Genomic DNA, 25578 nt, shown 5'->3' with positions numbered 1-25578 from the left:
TAGATGAGGACCTGGTGACTTTCAACACTCTCAGACACACAGAAAGGATTATTTCACATCACTGTATATTTATCCTGTATATTTTCAGTAATTTAGAAGCAGTGGCTGTTCTGAACAGCCCAGGGCCAGTTTAACAAAACAATGGCTTGGATTGGATTAGCCAGACGATTGATGCTTGGCCAGGGAGGGATTAAAAACTCTAAGGGAGGGGGTGGGTGGTGTAGCTGTACTGTAGGATTGTACTGTGTCAGTATTTCCAACGCCAGGTCACCCTAATAATTGCATTAATAAACCCCCAAAGACAAGGCCCAAATATACTAGTACAGTATACAGTACTGTAAAGTATGTATTATTGTGTGTTGATGTTTTGAATTGCTGTTAACTTGAAATGTTTCACCATTGTATTGTACTGTATTTGTAAATAAAAGTATTTTGTGGCGACTTCAGCAATAAAAGAACTGGTTAATTTATCTCACATAAAGTACGTGAATACGACCGCAATCACCATTGTACAGTAAATGGGTGCATAGGATGGAACGACAGGTGCTAAAGGGGTATAAATATGATACTGTATTTATCAGTATTGATCAAAGAGAATTGATCAGAAGGATTCCCCTTATAAAGTATACAGCACTCTATTGTCATTCATACAGTACAGTATACTGTAGTAAAAGGTAGACAACACATGGTCTTGCAGTACAGTATACTGTATTACTAAAAATCTGTCAGGTTGACCAGAATCACTGCGGATATCGGAAAATAATACAATTTTATTAATTCTACGTACTGTATATAAGGGGAATCCTTCTGATCAACTCTCTTTGAACAACACTGATAAATACAGTAATTTATCTCACACTCAGTACTACAAACTGCTTTTTGCTTGCAATAAACTAACAAACAGGGAAGCGCTACTGTATACTGTATGAGTTAGGATCAGGCCCAGCAGCCACTTTATGTTGAAAACCACATATGAAATGAGCATAAATTTGCATGAATAATTACACAAAAATATATAAAATAAATAGCACAAGTCTCTGACAGAGAGAAATTGTCCAGGTGGTGTGGATACAGGTTAATGCCCCTGTCTGATAGGACAGACTCGGGCAAGAATGGCCTGTGAGAGGTGAAAATCCAGAATGGTAGCTGGGATGGAAAGCGCTACCAACTGTGCAGGTATTGAAGTGTGTAGAAATGGGAAGGTGCCGTAGGCATCAAATGTGGAAAGCGCTCACCCAGACTTCATACACTGCGCTTTTTGCTTGCATACTGCAAAGCCGCAAGACCAGCAACATTGTAAAAAAAGAGCAAAAAAAAGAGCAATGAGCGCGAAATTGGCGTGGGAACTTCTGTTCTAGGGCCCCTAGAAATAATATTCTTTATTTTAGTTATAAACTCACATTTATATATAAAGTATATATTTATTTCTCTTCATGTACTGTATTTATTTAGATTTATTTATTAATTGTGGAGCTGCTGTGCGTGAGGGGCCATGGCCAGGATGGGGGGGGGGGGGGGGGGGTAACGGTACAGTATGTGGGTAGGGGGTGAGGGTGGTTAGACCTCACAGTACATTATGCACATTGGGCCCCCCTCCTCCCCACATTTACATACTGTACTGTACACTACACGACATCAATGCAGGGAGGGTTTACCAATGCAGGGAGGGTTTACCAATGCAGGTAAGGCTTTAGGCCTTTATATCTCTCTCCCTTCAGTGTAATCTACTTAACAGAAACATTAGGGGGGGAAGGGGCTTTAGGCCTTTATATCTCTCTCCCTTCAGTGTAATCTGCTTAACACAAACATTAGGGGGGAAGGGGCTTTAGGCCTTTATATCTCTCTCCCTTCAGTGTAATCTACTTAACAGAAACATTAGGGGGGGAAGGGGCTTTAGGCCTTTATATCTCTCTCCCTTCAGTGTAATCTGCTTAACACAAACATTAGGGGGGAAGGGGTTTTTAAACAATGCTGTGTATAATGTACTGTATAAGGTTTTTTACAATTAGATAGATGTAATCCTTGGTATTGTAAGGGTTAGTTTGGTTTTAAATTGTCTTTTCTGGTTGTTACTTACAGTATATATTGATTTTGGTTTACTTGCTTGGTTAAAATACTTTTTGGTATTGTAGTGTGCATTATCCTTAGCGTTGTATACTGTAGGTGCCTTTAAACCCAGTAACCTACTGTATTGTGATTCACTTTGATTCTCCCTAGTGTTTTTTGAGTCACTATCCTTTTCATGTTTAGGGTTGACAGTGTGTGTCGTTCCCTAGTGCTGTTCATTAGTGTTTAAGGGTCCATGCCTCTTTTTTAAGTGTTTTTAAATCATGTACTGTTTATTCATCCCTTTTTGCACTGTGTCAAATAAATAAACAAATATATCAATTGCATACCTGAGTGCTCCCATACGGGTTACTTTTTTCTCTTTTCACTCACATACAGTATGTATATATATATATATATATATATATATATATATATATATATATATATATATATATATATACAGTATATATACACAGTGTATATATGTATACTGTATATATATATATATATATATATATATATATATATATATATATATATATATATATATACAGTGTATATACTGTACAGTATATACAGTATTTATTTCTCTTCATGTCTTTATTTATTTATTTATTTATTTAGATTTATTTATTAATTGTGGGGCTGCTGTGCGTGAATTTTTTTTATTGGGGGTGAGGGGGGTGTTTGGCCCTTGGTGTGAGTTTACGACTTGCAGCAGCAGCAGCACAATTAATAAATAAATATAAATAAATAAATAAATAAATGACAATAAATACATTTGAAATACATTTTTATTGATAGTGTACATGTGCAGGGGGTCTCCGGAGCTGAACCGCGGTGGTTTTAGGTCTGGGGACCCCGTGCCCCCCGAGATACAGGCCCCTTTAGGGGGTGCCGGTATCCCTCTGCTCTGCTTGGTTAAACGCAGAGCACTCAGCACTCAGAAACACAGGCCAGCCAGATTTAAACACACACACAATAGGGGGAGGTTTTTTTTACATAGCTTGCAGGGAAGCTTAACGCACACACACAATAGGGGGATAGGGGGATAGGGGGAGGTTTTTTTTACATAGATTAGAGAGAAGGCAGGGCGTTTTAAAAGCGAGAATAGGGGGAGGGGGTTTTACATAGATTTTATTTATTTATTTATTTAGATTTATTTATTAATTGTGGGGCTGCTGTGCGTGAATTTTTTTTATTGGGGGTGAGGGGGGTGTTTGGCCCTTGGTGTGAGTTTACGACTTGCAGCAGCAGCAGCACAATTAATAAATAAATATAAATAAATAAATAAATAAATGACAATAAATACATTTGAAATACATTTTTATTGATAGTGTACATGTGCAGGGGGTCTCCGGAGCTGAACCGCGGTGGTTTTAGGTCTGGGGACCCCGTGCCCCCCGAGATACAGGCCCCTTTAGGGGGTGCCGGTATCCCTCTGCTCTGCTTGGTTAAACGCAGAGCACTCAGCACTCAGAAACACAGGCCAGCCAGATTTAAACACACACACAATAGGGGGAGGTTTTTTTTACATAGCTTGCAGGGAAGCTTAACGCACACACACAATAGGGGGATAGGGGGATAGGGGGAGGTTTTTTTTACATAGATTAGAGAGAAGGCAGGGCGTTTTAAAAGCGAGAATAGGGGGAGGGGGTTTTACATAGATTTTATTTATTTATTTATTTAGATTTATTTATTAATTGTGGGGCTGCTGTGCGTGAATTTTTTTTATTGGGGGTGAGGGGGGTGTTTGGCCCTTGGTGTGAGTTTACGACTTGCAGCAGCAGCAGCACAATTAATAAATAAATATAAATAAATAAATAAATAAATGACAATAAATACATTTGAAATACATTTTTATTGATAGTGTACATGTGCAGGGGGTCTCCGGAGCTGAACCGCGGTGGTTTTAGGTCTGGGGACCCCGTGCCCCCCGAGATACAGGCCCCTTTAGGGGGTGCCGGTATCCCTCTGCTCTGCTTGGTTTACAGGCCGCGATCACGTGATCGGGACCTTTAAACCAAGCAGAGGGCTACCGGCACCCCCTAAAGGGGCCTGTATCTCGGGGGGCACGGGGTCCCCAGACCTAAAACCACCGCGGTTCAGCTCCGGAGACCCCCTGCACATCTACACTATCAATAAAAATGTATTTCCAATGTATTTATTGTCATTTATTTATTTATTTTTTGGCGGCTGCTGTGTGTGTGTATTTTTTTATTGTGGGTAGCGGGAGGGTGGGTGAATGGGGTATTCGCCCCAACGATGGTTGGGGAGGGCTTGCGGGGGGGGGGGGGGGGGTGGGGTAGCGGGAGGGCTTAACCCCTTCATGACCGTAGCGGTATTAACTGCTACGATCGTGAAGGGGTTAAGTGCACCCGCAACCCCCCCCCCCTCCCGCAAGTCCTAAACTCACACCAAGGGCCAAATACCCCCCTCACCCATCCCCACTACACACAATAAAGCGGGCACGGTGGGTTAACCCCTTCATTGCCTTAGCGGCTATCCGCTATGGTAATGACGCAGCATTTTCCGTATTTTTAATAATATTGATCAGGAGCAGGGGGGTTCCCTGAGCATTAATTTCTGGCTCAGGGAACCCCCTGCTCACTGTACAATATTATTAAAATACAGAAATGATGCTTCTTTACCATAGCGCATAGACGCTAAGGTAAAGAACGAGTGTTTATTTATACTGTATATTGTATGTGTTTTATTGATAGTGTACATGTGCAGGGGGTCTCCAGAGCAGAAGCGCACAGGTTTCAGGTCTGGGGACCCCGTGCCCCCCGAGATACAGGCCCCTTTAGGGGGTGCCGGTATCCCTCTGCTCTGCTTGGTTTACAGGCCGCGGTCACGTGATCGGGGCTTTTAACGCAGAGCTGGATACCGGCACCCCCTAAAGGGGCCTGTATCTCGGGGGGCACGGGGTCCCCAGACCTAAAACCACCGCGGTTCAGCTCCGGAGACCCCCTGCACATCTACACTATCAATAAAAATGTATTTCAAATAATTTTTAATGTGTGGATGTTTGCGCAGAGAGAGAGCAGCGGATCTCTCTCTGCTGCAAACACATCTCGCCCCCGCCGCCCATACAGTACTGTAGTATCATTTATGTATGTGCATATACAGTACAGTACAGTACTGTATGTTAGGGCTTACAGGGGTTGTTGTTATACAGTATATATATATATATATATATATATATATATATATATATATACTGCATTACAATTCATTATAGGGGACGGCTTCACAGAGAATAGCTCGCAAGCGCCACCATGTGTATTTTGACGGCATTGCAGTATTGTAACCAGCCGGAATAAAAAGCTTAAATTCCTGCCGGAAAATAACGCAATGCACTCTGGCTGAAAAATATCAGAAACCTGAATACACCCGAGTATACCCGAATTCGCGGGACTAGCCGTGCTCGAATAAAGTGTGTCGCCAGTGTATACTGTACATGAGATACTTAACCCTTTCTTTTCGCTCGACTCTAATCTGAATGATTTGCTAATTGGTTTGTAATTAGAGAGATATTTGTAGCAGAATCCCATGTATGTTATTTTTACCTTTTTAGATACCGTTTTGTGTAATAAAAGATATGAGTTCAGAGGGGCTTCCTGTTTGCACTAGTGTTTTGGCAGAAGTGTATATGTGACCCTATAAATCTCCCTCACACCCAGGCTTGGCAGCGTGACACTAGTGCAGCGTCCTGGGGAAGAATCACTGAGCTGTTAGCAATAGATACAACGGATAGAAAAGACACTACACATAGGTTGGATTAAAGAGAGTATTTTATTGAAATAATGAATCTCTTTGCTGGGAGGGGCCTGCAGCACATTGCAGAGCGATATAGTAACACGCAGAGCAATGCATTGCAGGCCCCTCCGGCAGCAAAGGGGTGAAGACCAATGCAGGGTGTATAAAGATCTCACTGATAATTCATGCACAAAGGGCAGTTTGTTGCTGTGATCCAGAGGAAGGCGAAACATAACCCCTGCTGTGCAATGGGGGAAAAAAATTCCTTCCTGACCCCATTAAATGGCGATCGGATGGTCCCTGGATCACTGCGCAGTGAGATTAGATGGAGCAGCACAGATCAGCGTTGTTATACACAGGGGCACACTCAGTATATAGAGATGCGGGTGATGGGGCCCTTGTGCCCCTGTGTATAACTCACCTGCTCCCCCATCCCCCTGCATATCTATCCCATTCACCCCTTTTCCTCCCGCATACCTCGCAGGGCCGGCCGGCCATTAGGCGGTCGCCTAGCGCGCAGAGCTCCTAGGGGCGCATTAATAATCATTATTATTTTTTCCTCTTATTATTTTATTTATTTATCTTTTTTTTTTAATTATTATTCTTTTTTTTATCCAGTATTTTGGCGCCCTTTTATTTTTATTTTGCGTTGCGCTGGGGTGCAGTCGCACCCCCTGCAGCCCCGATAGCTACGCCACTGTTTATTTTATTATTTTATTTATCTTATTATTTTTTATACAACTGGGGCACAAATTTTAAGTTTCGCCTCGGGCACATGAAACCCGTGCTCCGGCCCTGCTCCTTGTTCTCTCTCACTATCCCAATCTCAATATCCCTATCTCCCTCTAGTACCTGCCCCTCCCGCAGCCTTCCTGATCTTATCTGCCTCTCCTGCGGTCAAACCAACTTCTCAGGGGCCCTAGAATACCCCTGTATCTACGCCCTGGCTCCTCTGCTACCTGCTCCTGGCTTCTTCTCCGCCTAAAAAAGGTGAAGCAGCAGATCTGTCCGCACCTCTCGTATTCTCCTACCTGCTCCCGGGTCTTCTCCTCCGCCTAAAAAAGGTGAAGCAGCAGATCCGGCCACACCTGTCGTATGCTCCTTGGTCATCGTACATCAAGTCTGCGTCATCGGCCGCCTTGTAGCCCACCTCATTGTTCCACTTGACGCCCGCTTTGTCGTATGCCTCGTCGTCCGCCTCGTAGCCCGCCTCGTCGTCTGGTGGCACAAAGGGCACCACCTTCGTGCGTGTCCTGATCTGCAGGAGACATGAAGTGTTTGTAACCAGGGACAGTGATACTCTGTATCGCAAGAGCTCCTGTGCCACTTATACCCCATCCCCAATACCACGTTATACCGCCCTCCACAGGGCAAATACCCATTACACCCACCTCCCCAGGCCCAGTACCCAGTTATACAACCCTCCCAAGGCCCAGTACCCTGTTATACGCCCCTCCCCAGGCCCAGTACTCGTTATACCCACCTCACCAGGCCCAGTACCCGTTATACCCACCTCACCAGGCCCAGTACCCATTATATACCCCACCCCAGAAGGTCATGTTTCTATTTATCAAAAATACCTCTGGTTTTCAGGCATGTCCTGGGGGAGTTATCACAGAGACACAGAAGCGTCGCTGAGTTTGGGTTAGTAACTCCCTTAACCTCTCAGCAGTTGAATTCCCCATTAGGCACTTAGCACGTTAAAAACAAGCGTTGCTATTTCTCTGCATGAAGTTGCAGGTAATTGGAAGAGTTACACAGTGACGGCTATTTCATCACTCACCTTCTTCCCCCGAAACGGTCTTTTCTGTCTTATTTCCGGCTTCACATCGGATATCCATATCCATTCTTGGCCTCTGATCTGTATGCAGGAAAATGCTTTAAGACAGGGTTGCACAACCTTTTCCCCCTGCTCCCCCCTCCACCTTCCCCACCTTGTCTCCGACGTTCTGATGTAACGACGTCATGTGATATCACGTTGCTATGGCAATGCCACATCATGTGACGCCACGTTGCTGTCGCCAGAAGCCGCCGGAGACAAGGAAAGGGAACTTACAGAGGCCTTGCGCGCGATCTCCGGCATTTAATTTAAATGCTGTGGGGAAGAGCGAGGGGCCTCTGTAAGCGCCGAGCCCCTCCTCCCAAGAAAATGTGGTGCCCCTCGATTTGCGCACCCCTGCTTTAAGAGATATTCTGGGACCCTCCAACTCCTCCATCGGACCCTTCCTCATATTGACTGACCTTGCAGTGCTCTGCACTGACTTGCACTGACCTGCTATGGTGCCTCTCAAAATACCATGCTAACTCATTCTGAACATACATGTGTCCTTTCTACATGTTACTCAGTTTGTATGGGCCACAGACAGCTTTCCCGGGGTCCAGGACTAGTTTCCACCGGAGACACTCACCCGTGGGTCGGCGACTGTGCGAGAACCCACCCCCCCCAACCTGTTTTCTCTTGCACTGCCATAGACAACAACATTTCGGCCTGCTGGTCTTTCTCAGGTAAAGTGGCTAAACCCACTAAATCCAGCAAAGAAAGGCCAGCAGCCGAAACATTGTAGTCTGTGGCACAATAAATTATCTTTTTTTATTCAAATCCGTGTGCCCTTTCCCATCAATCATATTGTATCCATTGGACGAAATGCCGGTCTTCCCTGAGACTAAGGGGCACCGGTAAAAGTATCACTACTTATTGTTTTTTTTTGGTGTGCAGCAAATCCCCATCATTTTTGCGTTCTCTTGCTCTGCCCCAATCTGACACACCACCTTGCTCTCTCACCCCCCTCTTAGACTCCCCCGTCACCCTTTCCTTCCTCAAAGGTTGTCCTTTAATCAGATCTTACCCAAATTGTCTCCATCTCCCTTGGAAATGTTCTGTCTTCAAGCTGTGTGGCTCCTCTTGATCCGAACTTTCTTAGCTGACCCCTTTAGGTTTCGGCTCCGAGGGTCTAAAAAATAAGCGACTCCGAAAAGATGTGAAATATGCGCACGGGTCCTAATGGGGCACTGAGGGGGAGACTTAAATACTAGTAAATATAATCTACTGTGCTAACAAATATAATCTATTAACTAACAAATATAACTTATTAAACTAAGAAATATAATTTATTAAACTAAGAAATATAACTTATTAAACTAAGAAATATAATTTATTAAACTAAGAAATATAACTTATTAAACTAAGAAATATAACTTATTAAACTTAGAAATATAATCTATTAAACTAAATAAATATCTATTAAACTAAATAAATATCTATTCAACTAAATAAATATAATCTATTTAAAAACAATACAATAAAAAGCTGGAGAAATGATACGTCAACCAAGCCACAGATGTGATGCCAATGAGTGTTGAACTCCTTGCAGATCCACCGTCAGCTGGTTGTGGCAGAAAGTGGTGACATACAGTAGAACAGAGTGGTTGAGCTGTAACCACGGCAGTCAGGTCAGAAATCAACACAATATTTTTTGACATTTAGAATGAGAATGTTCTGTATGTCACATTCTGGGCTCAGACTCTGAGCCCTGTCACATGTTAGCAGCTTGTGATAATAGAAAGTATCCATATACTGGGATGTGATAAGAAACATGAAGGTCATTTTATACTGGGTCCCATAACCTGCTTTATATGAAGTATCATTTTACACTAATTAGTAGAGATGTTACATTTTGAAAAATAGCACTTCTGGCGACATTGTTCATTTTCTCTACAAATGATAAATGAAAAAGTTGGATAAAACGTTATATGTGTGTGTGTGTGCGCGCGCAATATATATATATATATATATATATATATATATATATATATATATATATATATATATATATATATATATATATATATATATATATATAGAGGTATCAGTACCGTGTTAGCCGAGCTTCAATAATCAAAAAATAAATAGATGATACCGTTCTGTGGCTAACGAAATGCTTTTATTTGTGCGAGCTTTCGAGATACACTGATCTCTTCTTCCGGCGATGTTACAATGAATGAAGCAAGCAAAAGGTATACTTAAAAACAGTGTCTCTTGGAATGTTATCTGTGCTGGTCCTTCCCCCAGTGTGGATGTGTTTTATGCCTAGAGGTGTCATAAGGTTCCTGAAAGCAAGTGATGAAAGAGTGTGTATGTGTATCAGTGTGAATGAAAATGAATGGAGAGCCCACAGTATATACAGTGCTTTACAAAAGGTGTGTGTGGAGTGGGAGTGGATATAAATGGTGTGGGTGGGTGTGGAAATGTGAGAGTTTGTAGCACAACTAAAAGTGTGTGTGGATACTTTGTGGTCCCTATTGATGTATAGGGATGTAAAAACAGTATTTGTATGTGTAAGAGACAGCTGTGTGTGCATACATATAGCACAGTATGTTAAATTACGCCGCGGGGTCATGTGACGTCACCCTCGTCAAATGCCGCTGCAGGTCACGTGACGCCGCATCAAGGTAAGGGGGGGGGGCGAGCACCAGCAGAGGGAAGGCAGGGGGGCGAGCTGCAAAAGTTTGTGCTCCCCTGGTATAACCAATACATAATATAGCTGATATAGCAATTTGGTTGTGGCTAGAGAGAGAGATTATAATGGCAGTGAGAATTAGTGGTCAGAATTTATAACAGTGCAATTACTAAAAAGTAGCTGTAATAAAATAATAATAAACACTTGGCCTAAACACAATAAAAGTCCAGAAACTTAGCTCTAATAGCTATGTTATAACTCAATCATAAAAGGATCCAATTCGGGCGTCCTCTGGAGCCCTGGCAGCTCTCTTCAGGGAAACAACTACCTCCTCGGTAGATATCTAAACAAAAAAAAAGAAGAGAAAACGCCCGCTCCATGTGTAAATTCGGTTTAACAATTTCATTTCCTGGACAAGATAAAAATAGCAAACTCACAAACGCCCGTTTGGTAAAAGCATTGTGTGAGACAAGCTCGGGCTCCGTGGTAATCCGGTGGTCAATCCGCAGCTCCAGACTTTGGACGATGACCGGGAAACTCGATAGGCTGCGCCCCTCGCAGTGTGGTCCTCCAGCAATCTGTGGTATGTTGTGGTTCCACTGTAAATCCGGTGTCTCGTCTTGGTCGCGTACCAACTTCCCTTCCGGCGTCAGGACGTATAGTGTGGCAATAGCAACGAGAAGAAAGTACTGAGGTGGGGTTGGATCCCCCTCGGTTATTTCTTGTTTTATTAATAAATAATTTACTATATTTTAATCTCTGGTGCGCATTGTGTGCATTTTTCTTATTGTCTGCACAGTGCTTCAGATGCTGCATCTGAAAAAATGCCGCTGGATCGGGATGTGAGGTAGGGAAGTGACGTCCGCGCCGGAACGTTATTGCCACGCCTCCAAATATTTATTGCCACGCCCCCAATCGCACCCACTGCATACCCTGCAAAGCCATAAAAAGCTCAGGCTTCAGCAAGTGTATTGCAGCGTGTGTGCCTTCCCTCCTTCTGAAATACTATAGACGCAGCCTTATCGACGCTTACTAAATAGGCCCGTGTCTCTCTCTCTCTCTCTCTCTGTGTCTCTGTCTCTCTCTGTGTGTCTCTGTCTCTCTCTGTGTGTCTCTGTGTCTCTGTCTCTCTCTCTGTGTCTCTGTCTCTCTCTGTGTGTCTCTGTTTCTCTCTGTGTGTCTCTGTCAAAAGAACATTTCAGTATTGCCAAAGCGTGAGTAATAGGGGGTGTGGGACAATGATTACACGAATACTAGGGGGTATGGTATAATGGTTATACAGTACATTACTTTTGTCTCTCTCTCTCTCTCTCTCTCTCTCTCTGTGTCTGTCTCTCTCTCTGTGTCTCTCTCTCCCTATGTCCCTCTCTCTGTCTCTCTCTCATTCTCTGTCTCTCTCTCATCCCTGTATGATAGGTATGTTCCAACTCTATTTTTTGCTCTTCTTTTCCGTTTGAGAGGAGGGAGTCCCTCACATCTTCAGCCACACACCAGGAACGCTGGATTGCTTTCAGACGCTCGGAGAGGCGGATACAGTCGTGGATTGCAGGCACTGATTTATCTGGTAAGTACCGCAAACATGCTTGAACAAGGGCCGTAGACATTTTATTTGATGGTTTAGATTATCATTGTCTGTGGTTGTTAGTTATTGATATTAGAGTTTTTTGATGTTGTTACGAATCAAATACATTTTGAAGTAGTAATCCCCTCCGAACTGGGCATTCCTGGCCAATAATGCCCTGGCTGTAAGAGTTGAAGGGCCCAAGCAAAGCCCCCACCTCTATACACACTAACACTGCAGGGGCATCAGAGTGTCTTGTTGTCATGGCAACGGGGGTGTCACGTGATGTAATTTGTTTAATAAATTATTTTTTAAGGTGTCCCGGTTTTTCATTTTCGAAATCTGGTCACCCTATTCATCAAGCAGAAAAAGTGAAGAAACAATTGTAGTTTTGCTAATGGACGTCATTTTGGCATATCATTAGCTTTAAGGATACCCATTAATACACTGGCGACACACTTTATTCGAGCTTGGCTAGTCCCACGAATTCGGGTATACCCGGGTGTATTGAGGTTTGTGACTGTTTTCTGCCCGAGTACATTGAGGTATTTTCAGGCAGGGATTGAAGCATTTTATTCCCGCTGGCTGCAATACTGCACAGTATATATATATAAACTGCATTACAATTCATGAATTTATGCCATCTGGTAGACACGCGAAGCATTGCAGCCTATTAAATCCTAATCATTATCATTTAACAGATCAGCCGCCCATCAGCCAGGCATGAACCCAGGCTGGGAAGGCAAACACAACGGGGCTTGTCAGAGGTAAGGAGCGGCGCATTCCAGGTATCTGCCAGGTACATACTAGGTATTTGCTCGAATAAAGTGTGTCGGTGCAGTATGAAGAAAAATAACATCGATTCCCAATGTAGCCCCCCTTCCCTGGGCCAATCGCAGATCGGGCCCCCCTCCTCTGTACTAGGGTCTGGCTACGTGTCTGAGTGTGGTGCATACCTGCTGGCAACAGGGGGGCCTGAGTCTCCCGCGATGGTATGGGGGATGACAGGATCAGGTTTCTGGGGTGAATGCCTCCATCTCATCAGAGCAGGATGAAATTTCTCTTCAGAAGGACTTGGAGAGACTGGAAACGTGGGCAGGTAAATGGCAAATGAGGTTTAATACAGATAAATGTAAGGTTATGCATTTGGGATGCAAGAATAAAAAGGCGACTTACAAATTAAATGGAGATATATTGGGGGAATCCTTGATGGAGAAGGATTTAGGAGTGCTTGTAGACAGCAGGCTTAGCAATAGTGCCCAATGTCATGCAGTAGCTGCAAAGGCAAACAAGATCTTATCTTGCATCAAACGGGCAATGGATGGAAGGGAAGTAGACATAATTATGCCCCTTTACAAAGCATTAGTAAGGCCACACCTTGAATATGGAGTACAATTTTGGGCACCAATCCTAAGAAAAGACATTATGGAACTAGAGAGAGTGCAGAGAAGAGCCACCAAATTAATAAAGGGGATGGACATTCTAACTTATGAGGAGAGGCTAGCTATATTGGATTTATTTACATTAGAAAAGAGGCGTCTAAGAGGGGATAGGATAACTATATACAAATATATTCAGGGACAATACAAGGACCTTTCAAAAGAACTATTCATCCCACGGGCAGTACAAAGGACTCGGGCCATCCCTTAAGGTTGGAGGAAAGGAAATTTCACCAGCAACAAAGGAAAGGGTTCTTTACAGTAAGGGCAGTTAAAATGTGGAATTGATTACCCATGGAGACTGTGATGGCAGATACAATAGATTTGTTCAAAAAAAGGTTGGACATCTTTTTAGATGGGAAAGGTATACAGGGATATACCAAATAAGTATATATGGGAAGGATGTTGATCCAGGGATTAATCCGATTGCCAATTCTTGGAGTCAGGAAGGAATTAATTTTTCCCCTTAATGGGGTTTTTTGTTTGCCTTCCTCTGGATCAATAAGTAAGTATAGATATTGATATAAAGTATCTGTTGTCTGAATTTAGCATAAGTTGAACTTGATGGACGTACGTCTTTTTTCAACCTCATCTACTATGTAACTATGTAACTATGTATGTAATGGTGCAGCGCCTCCATCTCTGAGCCCCAGGAATACGGGTGGAATCCTTCCAGAGAGTCCGTCCCCCCCCCCTCGGGGATGAGAGATTCCAGTCTCACACTGTATATCTTTAAAAGCAGCCGCAGCTCTTTATTCACAGCAGCAGAATAGCAGCAACAAGACTGTCAATCAGGTACAGGGTGTCTTCCTCCACACAGGACTGCTCTCCCTCAGGATGGTCTCTGTGTCCCTGCCACCACCCCAGGTCAAGGGCACCCAGGGTGGGGCTAGCTCTTCCCTCGCCCCCTAAACAGGGTGAGATGAATTGGTCCACCTCCCTAACTAAGGTTGCATCAGCTCTACTCAAAGGCTGATGGCTCCCCTTCTCCAACGGCCAATTGATATAGGCTCTCTCTGTCACCCTGGGCCAGCCAGGTGACAGACTCAGCAGACTCTAACTCTGGACTGAACTCTTAACTCTGACACACACTTCTACTAAATAGGAAGTGCACTGCTCTTTATGATATTGGCAGGCACTGCCCCTGTGTCTCTGCCAACCACACAGGGTCAGGTACCAATTTCAGGAATGTCCCGTTATTAGCGTAAACACAACAGAGTTCCATGGATCTAGCATTAAGACTGTAAGCTCTGCAGGCCAGGGATTTCCTTTCCTATTGTCTGATTTTGTTTGTTGCACTTATTGTACTATAATTCTCTGTACTGTATCGCCTCTCTTATAAAGCGCTATATAAATAAAGATTTACATACATAATATATCTTAATGCATCTTAAGACACCTTAGAGTTCCCTCTATAAGACACTTTATGGTCCACTCAAGTGAATAGTCTGTAAGTAGGGTGACCATTCGTCCCGGTTTTGCCGGGACAGTCCCGTTTTTTTCTGCCCTGTCCCGATTTTAGCTCCGTCCCGGTTATGTCCCGGTTTTTGTCCCTGGTCCCGGTATTGCGGGGCAGCGGCGGTGAGGAGAACGCGGCGGCCGGTAAGTATTTTCTAGGTGTGTGTGTGAATGCTGCCGGGGAGACTGAATGAAGGAGAATGCCGGGGGCGGGACTTAGAATGCCGGCCGGCCCGCATGGGATTGGATGAATGATGATGCCGGGGGCGGGATTTACAATGCCGGCCGGCCCGCAGGGGATTGGTTGCAGGCAGGTCAGAGGAAGCCGGGGGCGGGACTTCCGCTTTGTGCAGAGCACACGTGTCTTCCCGCTCCCGGCTCCTCTGTTCGCGGTGAGTGTCCCCTTTCTGTCCCGGGTCCCAGCCAGGGGGGGTAATAGGAGGTGGTAGCGGGGGTGCGCCTACCTTTGTACCACCTTGTACCTTGACCCCCCGGCGCTCCCACCATTGCCCCCCCGGCGCTCCCACCATTGCCCCATCGGCGCTCCCAACTTTGCCCCCCGGCGCTCCCACCTTTGCCCCCCAGCGCTCCCACCTTTGCCCCATCGGCACTCCCACCTTTGCCCCCCGGCGCTCCCACCTTTGCCCCCCCCCGGCGCTCACAGCTTTGCCCCCCCCCGGCGCTCCCACATTTGCCCCCCTGGCACTCACAGCTTTGCCCCCCCCGGCGCTCACAGCTTTTCCCCCCCAGCGCTCCCACCTTTGCCCCCCCGGCGCTCACAGCTTTGCCCCCCGGCGCTCACTTCCCCCCGTCCCCTTGGTGTGGGAGATGGGCTCGGGGGCGGGCAGTGGTTGCTGCGCGGTTGCAGGCGGTGCAGGGGGAGGCTGGGTGTATTTCTGTGTGTGTGTGTGTGTATCAGTGTGTGTGTGTGTATCAGTGTGTGTGTGTGTGTGTGTGTCTGTGTGTGTTTCAGTGTCTGTGTGTGTTTCAGTGTGTGTGTGTGTGTGTGTGTGTATCAGTGTGTGTGTGTGTGTGTGTGTGTGTATTAGTGTGTGTGTGTGTGTATCAGTGTGTGTGTGTGTGTGTATCAGTGTGTATCAGTGTGTCTGTATCTGTGTGTGTGTGTGTGTGTGTGTGTGTGTGTATCTGTGTGTGTGTGTGTGTGTGTGTGTGTGTGTGTGTGTGTGTGTGTGTGTGTGTGTGTGTGTGTGTGTGTGTGTGTGTGTGTGTGTGTGTGTGTGTGTGTGTGTGTGTGTGTGTGTGTGTGTGTAAATCAGTGTGTGTGTGTGTGTGTGTGTGTGTGTGTGTGGGGTGTGTGTGGGGTGTGTGTGGGGTGTGTGTGGGGTGTGTGTGGGGTGTGTGTGGGGTGTGTGTGGGGTGTGTGTGGGGTGGTGTGTGGGGTGGTGTGTGGGGTGGTGTGTGGGGTGGTGTGTGGGGTGGTGTGTGGGGTGGTGTGTGGGGTGGTGTGTGGGGTGGTGTGTGGGGTGGTGTGTGGGGTGGTGTGTGGGGTGGTGTGTGGGGTGGTGTGTGGGGTGGTGTGTGGGGTGGTGTGTGGGGTGGTGTGTGGGGTGGTGTGTGGGGTGGTGTGTGGGGTGGTGTGTGGGGTGGTGTGTGTGTGGGGTGGTGTGTGGGGTGGTGTGTGGGGTGTGTGTGGCTTTTTTGGCGATAAGCTGGTGATAAGTGGCTTATCGCTGCTTACTGCATGAGGGCCTTAGGGAGGATTTGTTCCTTTAAAGTACACCTAGTTTGGCATAGGATTTGGATGTCAGGGTATCAATGTGCAACCCAAATGTTAAATGGGAGTTGAATGCCCAGATATTTCAAACAAGTAACAGGGGCTAGGATGGTTTTAGAGCTGGTTTTTATCTGAAGCTCTGTCTTTGGTAGCTTTAGCAATTTAGCTCTGGTCCCAAATACCATTGTTACAGTCTTGTCAGTGTTTAAAATCAGTTTGTTTTGGGAAATCCAGTTTCAAGTCTCATAAAATCAGATTGAAGTATGTGTTCAAGGTCAGAGAGGCGAGGGCTGAGTGCATATAGGATAAGAGACAGCTGTGTGTGCATACATATAGCACAGTATGTTAAATTACGCCGCGGGGTCATGTGACGTCACCCTCGTCAAATGCCGCTGCAGGTCACGTGACGCCGCATCAAGGTAAGGGGGGGGGGCGCGAGCACCAGCAGAGGGAAGGCAGGGGGGCGAGCTGCAAAAGTTTGTGCTCCCCTGGTATAACCAATACATAATATAGCTGATATAGCAATTTGGTTGTGGCTAGAGAGAGAGATTATAATGGCAGTGAGAATTAGTGGTCAGAATTAATAACAGTGCAATTACTAAAAAGTAGCTGTAATAAAATAATAATAAACACTTGGCCTAAACACAATAAAAGTCCAGAAACTTAGCTCTAATAGCTATGTTATAACTCAATCATAAAAGGATCCAATTCGGGCGTCCTCTGGAGCCCTGGCAGCTCTCTTCAGGGAAACAACTACCTCCTCGGTAGATATCTAAACAAAAAAAAAGAAGAGAAAGCGCCCGCTCCATGTGTAAATTCGGTTTAACAATTTCATTTCCTGGACAAGATAAAAATAGCAAACTCACAAACGCCCGTTTGGTAAAAGCATTGTGTGAGACAAGCTCGGGCTCCGTGGTAATCCGGTGGTCAATCCGCAGCTCCAGACTTTGGACGATGACCGGGAAACTCGATAGGCTGCGCCCCTCGCAGTGTGGTCCTCCAGCAATCTGTGGTATGTTGTGGTTCCACTGTAAATCCGGTGTCTCGTCTTGGTCGCGTACCAACTTCCCTTCCGGCGTCAGGACGTATAGTGTGGCAATAGCAACGAGAAGAAAGTACTGAGGTGGGGTTGGATCCCCCTCGGTTATTTCTTGTTTTATTAATAAATAATTTACTATATTTTAATCTCTGGTGCGCATTGTGTGCATTTTTCTTATTGTCTGCACAGTGCTTCAGATGCTGCATCTGAAAAAATGCCGCTGGATCGGGATGTGAGGTAGGGAAGTGACGTCCGCGCCGGAACGTTATTGCCACGCCTCCAAATATTTATTGCCACGCCCCCAATCGCACCCACTGCATACCCTGCAAAGCCATAAAAAGCTCAGGCTTCAGCAAGTGTATTGCAGCGTGTGTGCCTTCCCTCCTTCTGAAATACTATAGACGCAGCCTTATCGACGCTTACTAAATAGGCCCGTGTCTCTCTCTCTCTCTCTCTCTGTGTCTCTGTCTCTCTCTGTGTGTCTCTGTCTCTCTCTGTGTGTCTCTGTGTCTCTGTCTCTCTCTCTGTGTCTCTGTCTCTCTCTGTGTGTCTCTGTTTCTCTCTGTGTGTCTCTGTCAAAAGAACATTTCAGTATTGCCAAAGCGTGAGTAATAGGGGGTGTGGGACAATGATTACACGAATACTAGGGGGTATGGTATAATGGTTATACAGTACATTACTTTTGTCTCTCTCTCTCTCTCTCTCTCTCTCTCTGTGTCTGTCTCTCTCTCTGTGTCTCTCTCTCCCTATGTCCCTCTCTCTGTCTCTCTCTCATTCTCTGTCTCTCTCTCATCCCTGTATGATAGGTATGTTCCAACTCTATTTTTTGCTCTTCTTTTCCGTTTGAGAGGAGGGAGTCCCTCACATCTTCAGCCACACACCAGGAACGCTGGATTGCTTTCAGACGCTCGGAGAGGCGGATACAGTCGTGGATTGCAGGCACTGATTTATCTGGTAAGTACCGCAAACATGCTTGAACAAGGGCCGTAGACATTTTATTTGATGGTTTAGATTATCATTGTCTGTGGTTGTTAGTTATTGATATTAGAGTTTTTTGATGTTGTTACGAATCAAATACATTTTGAAGTAGTAATCCCCTCCGAACTGGGCATTCCTGGCCAATAATGCCCTGGCTGTAAGAGTTGAAGGGCCCAAGCAAAGCCCCCACCTCTATACACACTAACACTGCAGGGGCATCAGAGTGTCTTGTTGTCATGGCAACGGGGGTGTCACGTGATGTAATTTGTTTAATAAATTATTTTTTAAGGTGTCCCGGTTTTTCATTTTCGAAATCTGGTCACCCTATTCATCAAGCAGAAAAAGTGAAGAAACAATTGTAGTTTTGCTAATGGACGTCATTTTGGCATATCATTAGCTTTAAGGATACCCATTAATATGAAGAAAAATAACATCGATTCCCAATGTAGCCCCCCTTCCCTGGGCCAATCGCAGATCGGGCCCCCCTCCTCTGTACTAGGGTCTGGCTACGTGTCTGAGTGTGGTGCATACCTGCTGGCAACAGGGGGGCCTGAGTCTCCCGCGATGGTATGGGGGATGACAGGATCAGGTTTCTGGGGTGAATGCCTCCATCTCATCAGAGCAGGATGAAATTTCTCTTCAGAAGGACTTGGAGAGACTGGAAACGTGGGCAGGTAAATGGCAAATGAGGTTTAATACAGATAAATGTAAGGTTATGCATTTGGGATGCAAGAATAAAAAGGCGACTTACAAATTAAATGGAGATATATTGGGGGAATCCTTGATGGAGAAGGATTTAGGAGTGCTTGTAGACAGCAGGCTTAGCAATAGTGCCCAATGTCATGCAGTAGCTGCAAAGGCAAACAAGATCTTATCTTGCATCAAACGGGCAATGGATGGAAGGGAAGTAGACATAATTATGCCCCTTTACAAAGCATTAGTAAGGCCACACCTTGAATATGGAGTACAATTTTGGGCACCAATCCTAAGAAAAGACATTATGGAACTAGAGAGAGTGCAGAGAAGAGCCACCAAATTAATAAAGGGGATGGACATTCTAACTTATGAGGAGAGGCTAGCTATATTGGATTTATTTACATTAGAAAAGAGGCGTCTAAGAGGGGATAGGATAACTATATACAAATATATTCAGGGACAATACAAGGACCTTTCAAAAGAACTATTCATCCCACGGGCAGTACAAAGGACTCGGGCCATCCCTTAAGGTTGGAGGAAAGGAAATTTCACCAGCAACAAAGGAAAGGGTTCTTTACAATAAGGGCAGTTAAAATGTGGAATTGATTACCCATGGAGACTGTGATGGCAGATACAATAGATTTGTTCAAAAAAAGGTTGGACATCTTTTTAGATGGGAAAGGTATACAGGGATATACCAAATAAGTATATATGGGAAGGATGTTGATCCAGGGATTAATCCGATTGCCAATTCTTGGAGTCAGGAAGGAATTAATTTTTCCCCTTAATGGGGTTTTTTGTTTGCCTTCCTCTGGATCAATAAGTAAGTATAGATATTGATATAAAGTATCTGTTGTCTGAATTTAGCATAAGTTGAACTTGATGGACGTACGTCTTTTTTCAACCTCATCTACTATGTAACTATGTAACTATGTATGTAATGGTGCAGCGCCTCCATCTCTGAGCCCCAGGAATACGGGTGGAATCCTTCCAGAGAGTCCGTCCCCCCCCCCTCGGGGATGAGAGATTCCAGTCTCACACTGTATATCTTTAAAAGCAGCCGCAGCTCTTTATTCACAGCAGCAGAATAGCAGCAACAAGACTGTCAATCAGGTACAGGGTGTCTTCCTCCACACAGGACTGCTCTCCCTCAGGATGGTCTCTGTGTCCCTGCCACCACCCCAGGTCAAGGGCACCCAGGGTGGGGCTAGCTCTTCCCTCGCCCCCTAAACAGGGTGAGATGAATTGGTCCACCTCCCTAACTAAGGTTGCATCAGCTCTACTCAAAGGCTGATGGCTCCCCTTCTCCAACGGCCAATTGATATAGGCTCTCTCTGTCACCCTGGGCCAGCCAGGTGACAGACTCAGCAGACTCTAACTCTGGACTGAACTCTTAACTCTGACACACACTTCTACTAAATAGGAAGTGCACTGCTCTTTATGATATTGGCAGGCACTGCCCCTGTGTCTCTGCCAACCACACAGGGTCAGGTACCAATTTCAGGAATGTCCCGTTATTAGCGTAAACACAACAGAGTTCCATGGATCTAGCATTAAGACTGTAAGCTCTGCAGGCCAGGGATTTCCTTTCCTATTGTCTGATTTTGTTTGTTGCACTTATTGTACTATAATTCTCTGTACTGTATCGCCTCTCTTATAAAGCGCTATATAAATAAAGATTTACATACATAATATATCTTAATGCATCTTAAGACACCTTAGAGTTCCCTCTATAAGACACTTTATGGTCCACTCAAGTGAATAGTCTGTAAGTAGGGTGACCATTCGTCCCGGTTTTGCCGGGACAGTCCCGTTTTTTTCTGCCCTGTCCCGATTTTAGCTCCGTCCCGGTTATGTCCCGGTTTTTGTCCCTGGTCCCGGTATTGCGGGGCAGCGGCGGTGAGGAGAACGCGGCGGCCGGTAAGTATTTTCTAGGTGTGTGTGTGAATGCTGCCGGGGAGACTGAATGAAGGAGAATGCCGGGGGCGGGACTTAGAATGCCGGCCGGCCCGCATGGGATTGGATGAATGATGATGCCGGGGGCGGGATTTACAATGCCGGCCGGCCCGCAGGGGATTGGTTGCAGGCAGGTCAGAGGAAGCCGGGGGCGGGACTTCCGCTTTGTGCAGAGCACACGTGTCTTCCCGCTCCCGGCTCCTCTGTTCGCGGTGAGTGTCCCCTTTCTGTCCCGGGTCCCAGCCAGGGGGGGTAATAGGAGGTGGTAGCGGGGGTGCGCCTACCTTTGTACCACCTTGTACCTTGACCCCCCGGCGCTCCCACCATTGCCCCCCCGGCGCTCCCACCATTGCCCCATCGGCGCTCCCAACTTTGCCCCCCGGCGCTCCCACCTTTGCCCCCCAGCGCTCACAGCTTTGCCCCACCCGGCGCTCCCACATTTGCCCCCCTGGCACTCACAGCTTTGCCCCCCCCGGCGCTCACAGCTTTTCCCCCCCAGCGCTCCCACCTTTGCCCCCCCGGCGCTCACAGCTTTGCCCCCCTGCGCTCACTTCCCCCCGTCCCCTTGGTGTGGGAGATGGGCTCGGGGGCGGGCAGTGGTTGCTGCGCGGTCGCAGGCGGTGCAGGGGGAGGCTGGGTGTATTTCTGTGTGTGTGTGTGTGTGTATCAGTGTGTGTGTGTGTATCAGTGTGTGTGTGTGTGTGTGTGTGTGTTTCAGTGTCTGTGTGTGTTTCAGTGTGTGTGTGTGTGTGTGTGTGTGTGTATCAGTGGGTGTGTGTGTGTGTGTGTGTGTGTGTGTGTGTGTGTGTGTGTGTGTATTAGTGTGTGTGTGTGTGTGTGTGTGTGTGTGTGTGTATCAGTGTGTGTGTGTGTGTGTATCAGTGTGTATCAGTGTGTCTGTATCTGTGTGTGTGTGTGTGTGTATCAGTGTGTGTGTATCTGTGTGTGTGTGTGTGTGTATCTGTGTGTGTGTGTGTGTGTATCTGTGTGTGTGTGTGTGTGTATGTGTATCAGTGTGTGTGTGTGTGTGTGTGTGTGTGTGTGTGTGTGTGTGTGTGTGTGTGTGTGTGTGTGTGTGTGTGTGTGTGTGTGTGAATCAGTGTGTGTGGGTGTGTGTGTGTGGTGTGTGTGTGTGGTGTGTGTGTGGTGTGTGTGTGGTGTGTGTGTGGTGTGTGTGTGGTGTGTGTGTGGTGTGTGTGTGTGGCTTTTTTGGCGATAAGCTGGTGATAAGTGGCTTATCGCTGCTTACTGCATGAGGGCCTTAGGGAGGATTTGTTCCTTTAAAGTACACCTAGTTTGGCATAGGATTTGGATGTCAGGGTATCAATGTGCAACCCAAATGTTAAATGGGAGTTGAATGCCCAGATATTTCAAACAAGTAACAGGGGCTAGGATGGTTTTAGAGCTGGTTTTTATCTGAAGCTCTGTCATTGGTAGCTTTAGCAATTTAGCTCTGGTCCCAAATACCATTGTTACAGTCTTGTCAGTGTTTAAAATCAGTTTGTTTTGGGAAATCCAGTTTCAAGTCTCATAAAATCAGATTGAAGTATGTGTTCAAGGTCAGAGAGGCGAGGGCTGAGTGCATATAGGATAAGATCTAAGGCCTATCACAATAACCCGTTAGGAATATTAATTCCTCATCTATCCGACATAAGTATAAAATATAGTCTACCAAGACCCCTAATACAGAGTTACCCACCTTATACGGGAGCAGCTGCCAGACGAGTATAGTAAATGTATCTTATTTCTTTTACCACTGGAGGGCAGCGTGGAGTTACACGGAGGGGCGCCCGTAAGGACGACGTGCCAGTTAGGCGGAAGGAGAAGCGCACACACTTTTATGTGAAACGGATATATTTGGGGAGGGATTTAGGAGTCTGAGTAAGAAAATTAACCATTTAAATATGCACAGATTTAATCCCACTTTTGGAAATTAGGGATGTTGCCTAAAAGTTTGAGAATGCATAAAGTGCCACCCCTGGGCTTTAATGAAGCAGCATTTGTGGGCTAAAGGGAACAGCATTCTGTATAAAGGTATTTTGGACTCGATATAAATAATTGATGCCAAAAACTAATATTAAGTAAATTGAGAATGGAAAAATCTTCAGCACAAACGTACAGAATGTGATATTCTGAGAGATCTTACAGATGTTATCAAATCCCACAATGAATATATAGAAAATGTCTGTATAGAACGAGTCAAACAAGAATATGCCAATAAAACGTTTAATTGGGAGATACAGGGGCCACAATTCAGGTCATTTAGCTGAAAGAAGAGAAGCCGGTCAGCCAGTAGAGCAGGTCAGCCGGTCAGCCGGTAGAGCAGGTCAGCCGGTAGAGCAAGTCGGCCGGTAGAGCAGGTCAGCCGGTCAGCTCTGAGATCAGCATTACTTATATCCCCTAAACGTTGTCCCCTGCATGTAATGCTGCAGAACAGCCTACACTGCATATACTGTACATGAGATACTTAACCCTTTCTTTTCGCTCGACTCTAATCTGAATGATTTGCTAATTGGTTTGTAATTAGAGAGATATTTGTAGCAGAATCCCATGTATGTTATTTTTACCTTTTTAGATACCGTTTTGTGTAATAAAAGATATGAGTTCAGAGGGGCTTCCTGTTTGCACTAGTGTTTTGGCAGAAGTGTATATGTGACCCTATAAATCTCCCTCACACCCGGGCTTGGCAGCGTGACACTAGTGCAGCGTCCTGGGGAAGAATCACTGAGCTGTTAGCAATAGATACAACGGATAGAAAAGACACTACACATAGGTTGGATTAAAGAGAGTATTTTATTGAAATAATGAATCTCTTTGCTGGGAGGGGCCTGCAGCACATTGCAGAGCGATATAGTAACACGCAGAGCAATGCATTGCAGGCCCCTCCGGCAGCAAAGGGGTGAAGACCAATGCAGGGTGTATAAAGATCTCTCTGATAATTCATGCACAAAGGGCAGTTTGTTGCTGTGATCCAGAGGAAGGCGAAACATAACCCCTGCTGTGCAATGGGGGAAAAAAATTCCTTCCTGACCCCATTAAATGGCGATCGGATGGTCCCTGGATCACTGCGCAGTGAGATAAGATGGAGCAGCACAGATCAGCGTTGTTATACACAGGGGCACACTCAGTATATAGAGATGCGGGTGATGGGGCCCTTGTGCCCCTGTGTGTAACTCACCTGCTCCCCCATCCCCCTGCATATCTATCCCATTCACCCCTTTTCCTCCCGCATACCTCGCAGGGCCGGCCGGCCATTAGGCGGTCGCCTAGCGCGCAGAGCTCCTAGGGGCGCATTAATAATCATTATTATTTTTTCCTCTTATTATTTTATTTATTTATCTTTTTTTTAAAATTATTATTCTTTTTTTTATCCAGTATTTTGGTGCCCTTTTATTTTTATTTTGCGTTGCGCTGGGGTGCAGTCGCACCCCCTGCAGCCCCGATAGCTACGCCACTGTTTATTTTATTATTTTATTTATCTTATTATTTTTTATACAACTGGGGCACAAATTTTAAGTTTCGCCTCGGGCACATGAAACCCGTGCTCCGGCCCTGCTCCTTGTTCTCTCTCACTATCCCAATCTCAATATCCCTATCTCCCTCTAGTACCTGCCCCTCCCGCAGCCTTCCTGATCTTATCTGCCTCTCCTGCGGTCAAACCAACTTCTCAGGGGCCCTAGAATACCCCTGTATCTACGCCCTGGCTCCTCTGCTACCTGCTCCTGGCTTCTTCTCCGCCTAAAAAAGGTGAAGCAGCAGATCTGTCCGCACCTCTCGTATTCTCCTACCTGCTCCCGGGGTCTTCTCCTCCGCCTAAAAAAGGTGAAGCAGCAGATCCGGCCACACCTGTCGTATGCTCCTTGGTCATCGTACACCACGTCTGCGTCATCGGCCGCCTTGTAGCCCACCTCATTGTTCCACTTGACGCCCGCTTTGTCGTATGCCTCGTCGTCCGCCTCGTAGCCCGCCTCGTCGTCTGGTGGCACAAAGGGCACCACCTTCGTGCGTGTCCTGATCTGCAGGAGACATGAAGTGTTTGTAACCAGGGACAGTGATACTCTGTATCGCAAGAGCTCCTGTGCCACTTATACCCCATCCCCAATACCACGTTATACCGCCCTCCACAGGGCAAATACCCGTTACACCCACCTCCCCAGGCCCAGTACCCAGTTATACAACCCTCCCAAGGCCCAGTACCCTGTTATACGCCCCTCCCCAGGCCCAGTACTCGTTATACCCACCTCACCAGGCCCAGTACCCGTTATACCCACCTCACCAGGCCCAGTACCCATTATATACCCCACCCCAGAAGGTCATGTTTCTATTTATCAAAAATACCTCTGGTTTTCAGGCATGTCCTGGGGGAGTTATCACAGAGACACAGAAGCGTCGCTGAGTTTGGGTTAGTAACTCCCTTAACCTCTCAGCAGTTGAATTCCCCATTAGGC

The 25578-nt window shown here is 46.0% G+C and overlaps 1 long non-coding RNA gene across 1 annotated transcript; it reads right to left on the bottom strand.

Moving 5' to 3' along the window:
• Positions 1–6939: 6939 nt before the first annotated feature.
• On the bottom strand, positions 6940–8848 carry LOC142503412 (uncharacterized). The gene is made up of 3 exons (XR_012804016.1): positions 8658–8848; positions 7595–7672; positions 6940–7069 (listed from the first exon to the last, which is right to left on the bottom strand). It is a non-coding gene; the product is annotated as an uncharacterized LOC142503412 (long non-coding RNA).
• Positions 8849–25578: the final 16730 nt, after the last annotated feature.

The sequence above is a fragment of the Ascaphus truei genome, chromosome 10, assembly GCF_040206685.1.
Source record: "Ascaphus truei isolate aAscTru1 chromosome 10, aAscTru1.hap1, whole genome shotgun sequence".
NCBI classification, from domain to species: Eukaryota; Metazoa; Chordata; class Amphibia; order Anura; family Ascaphidae; genus Ascaphus; species Ascaphus truei.
This window is presented reverse-complemented; position numbering and strand designations above follow the sequence as displayed.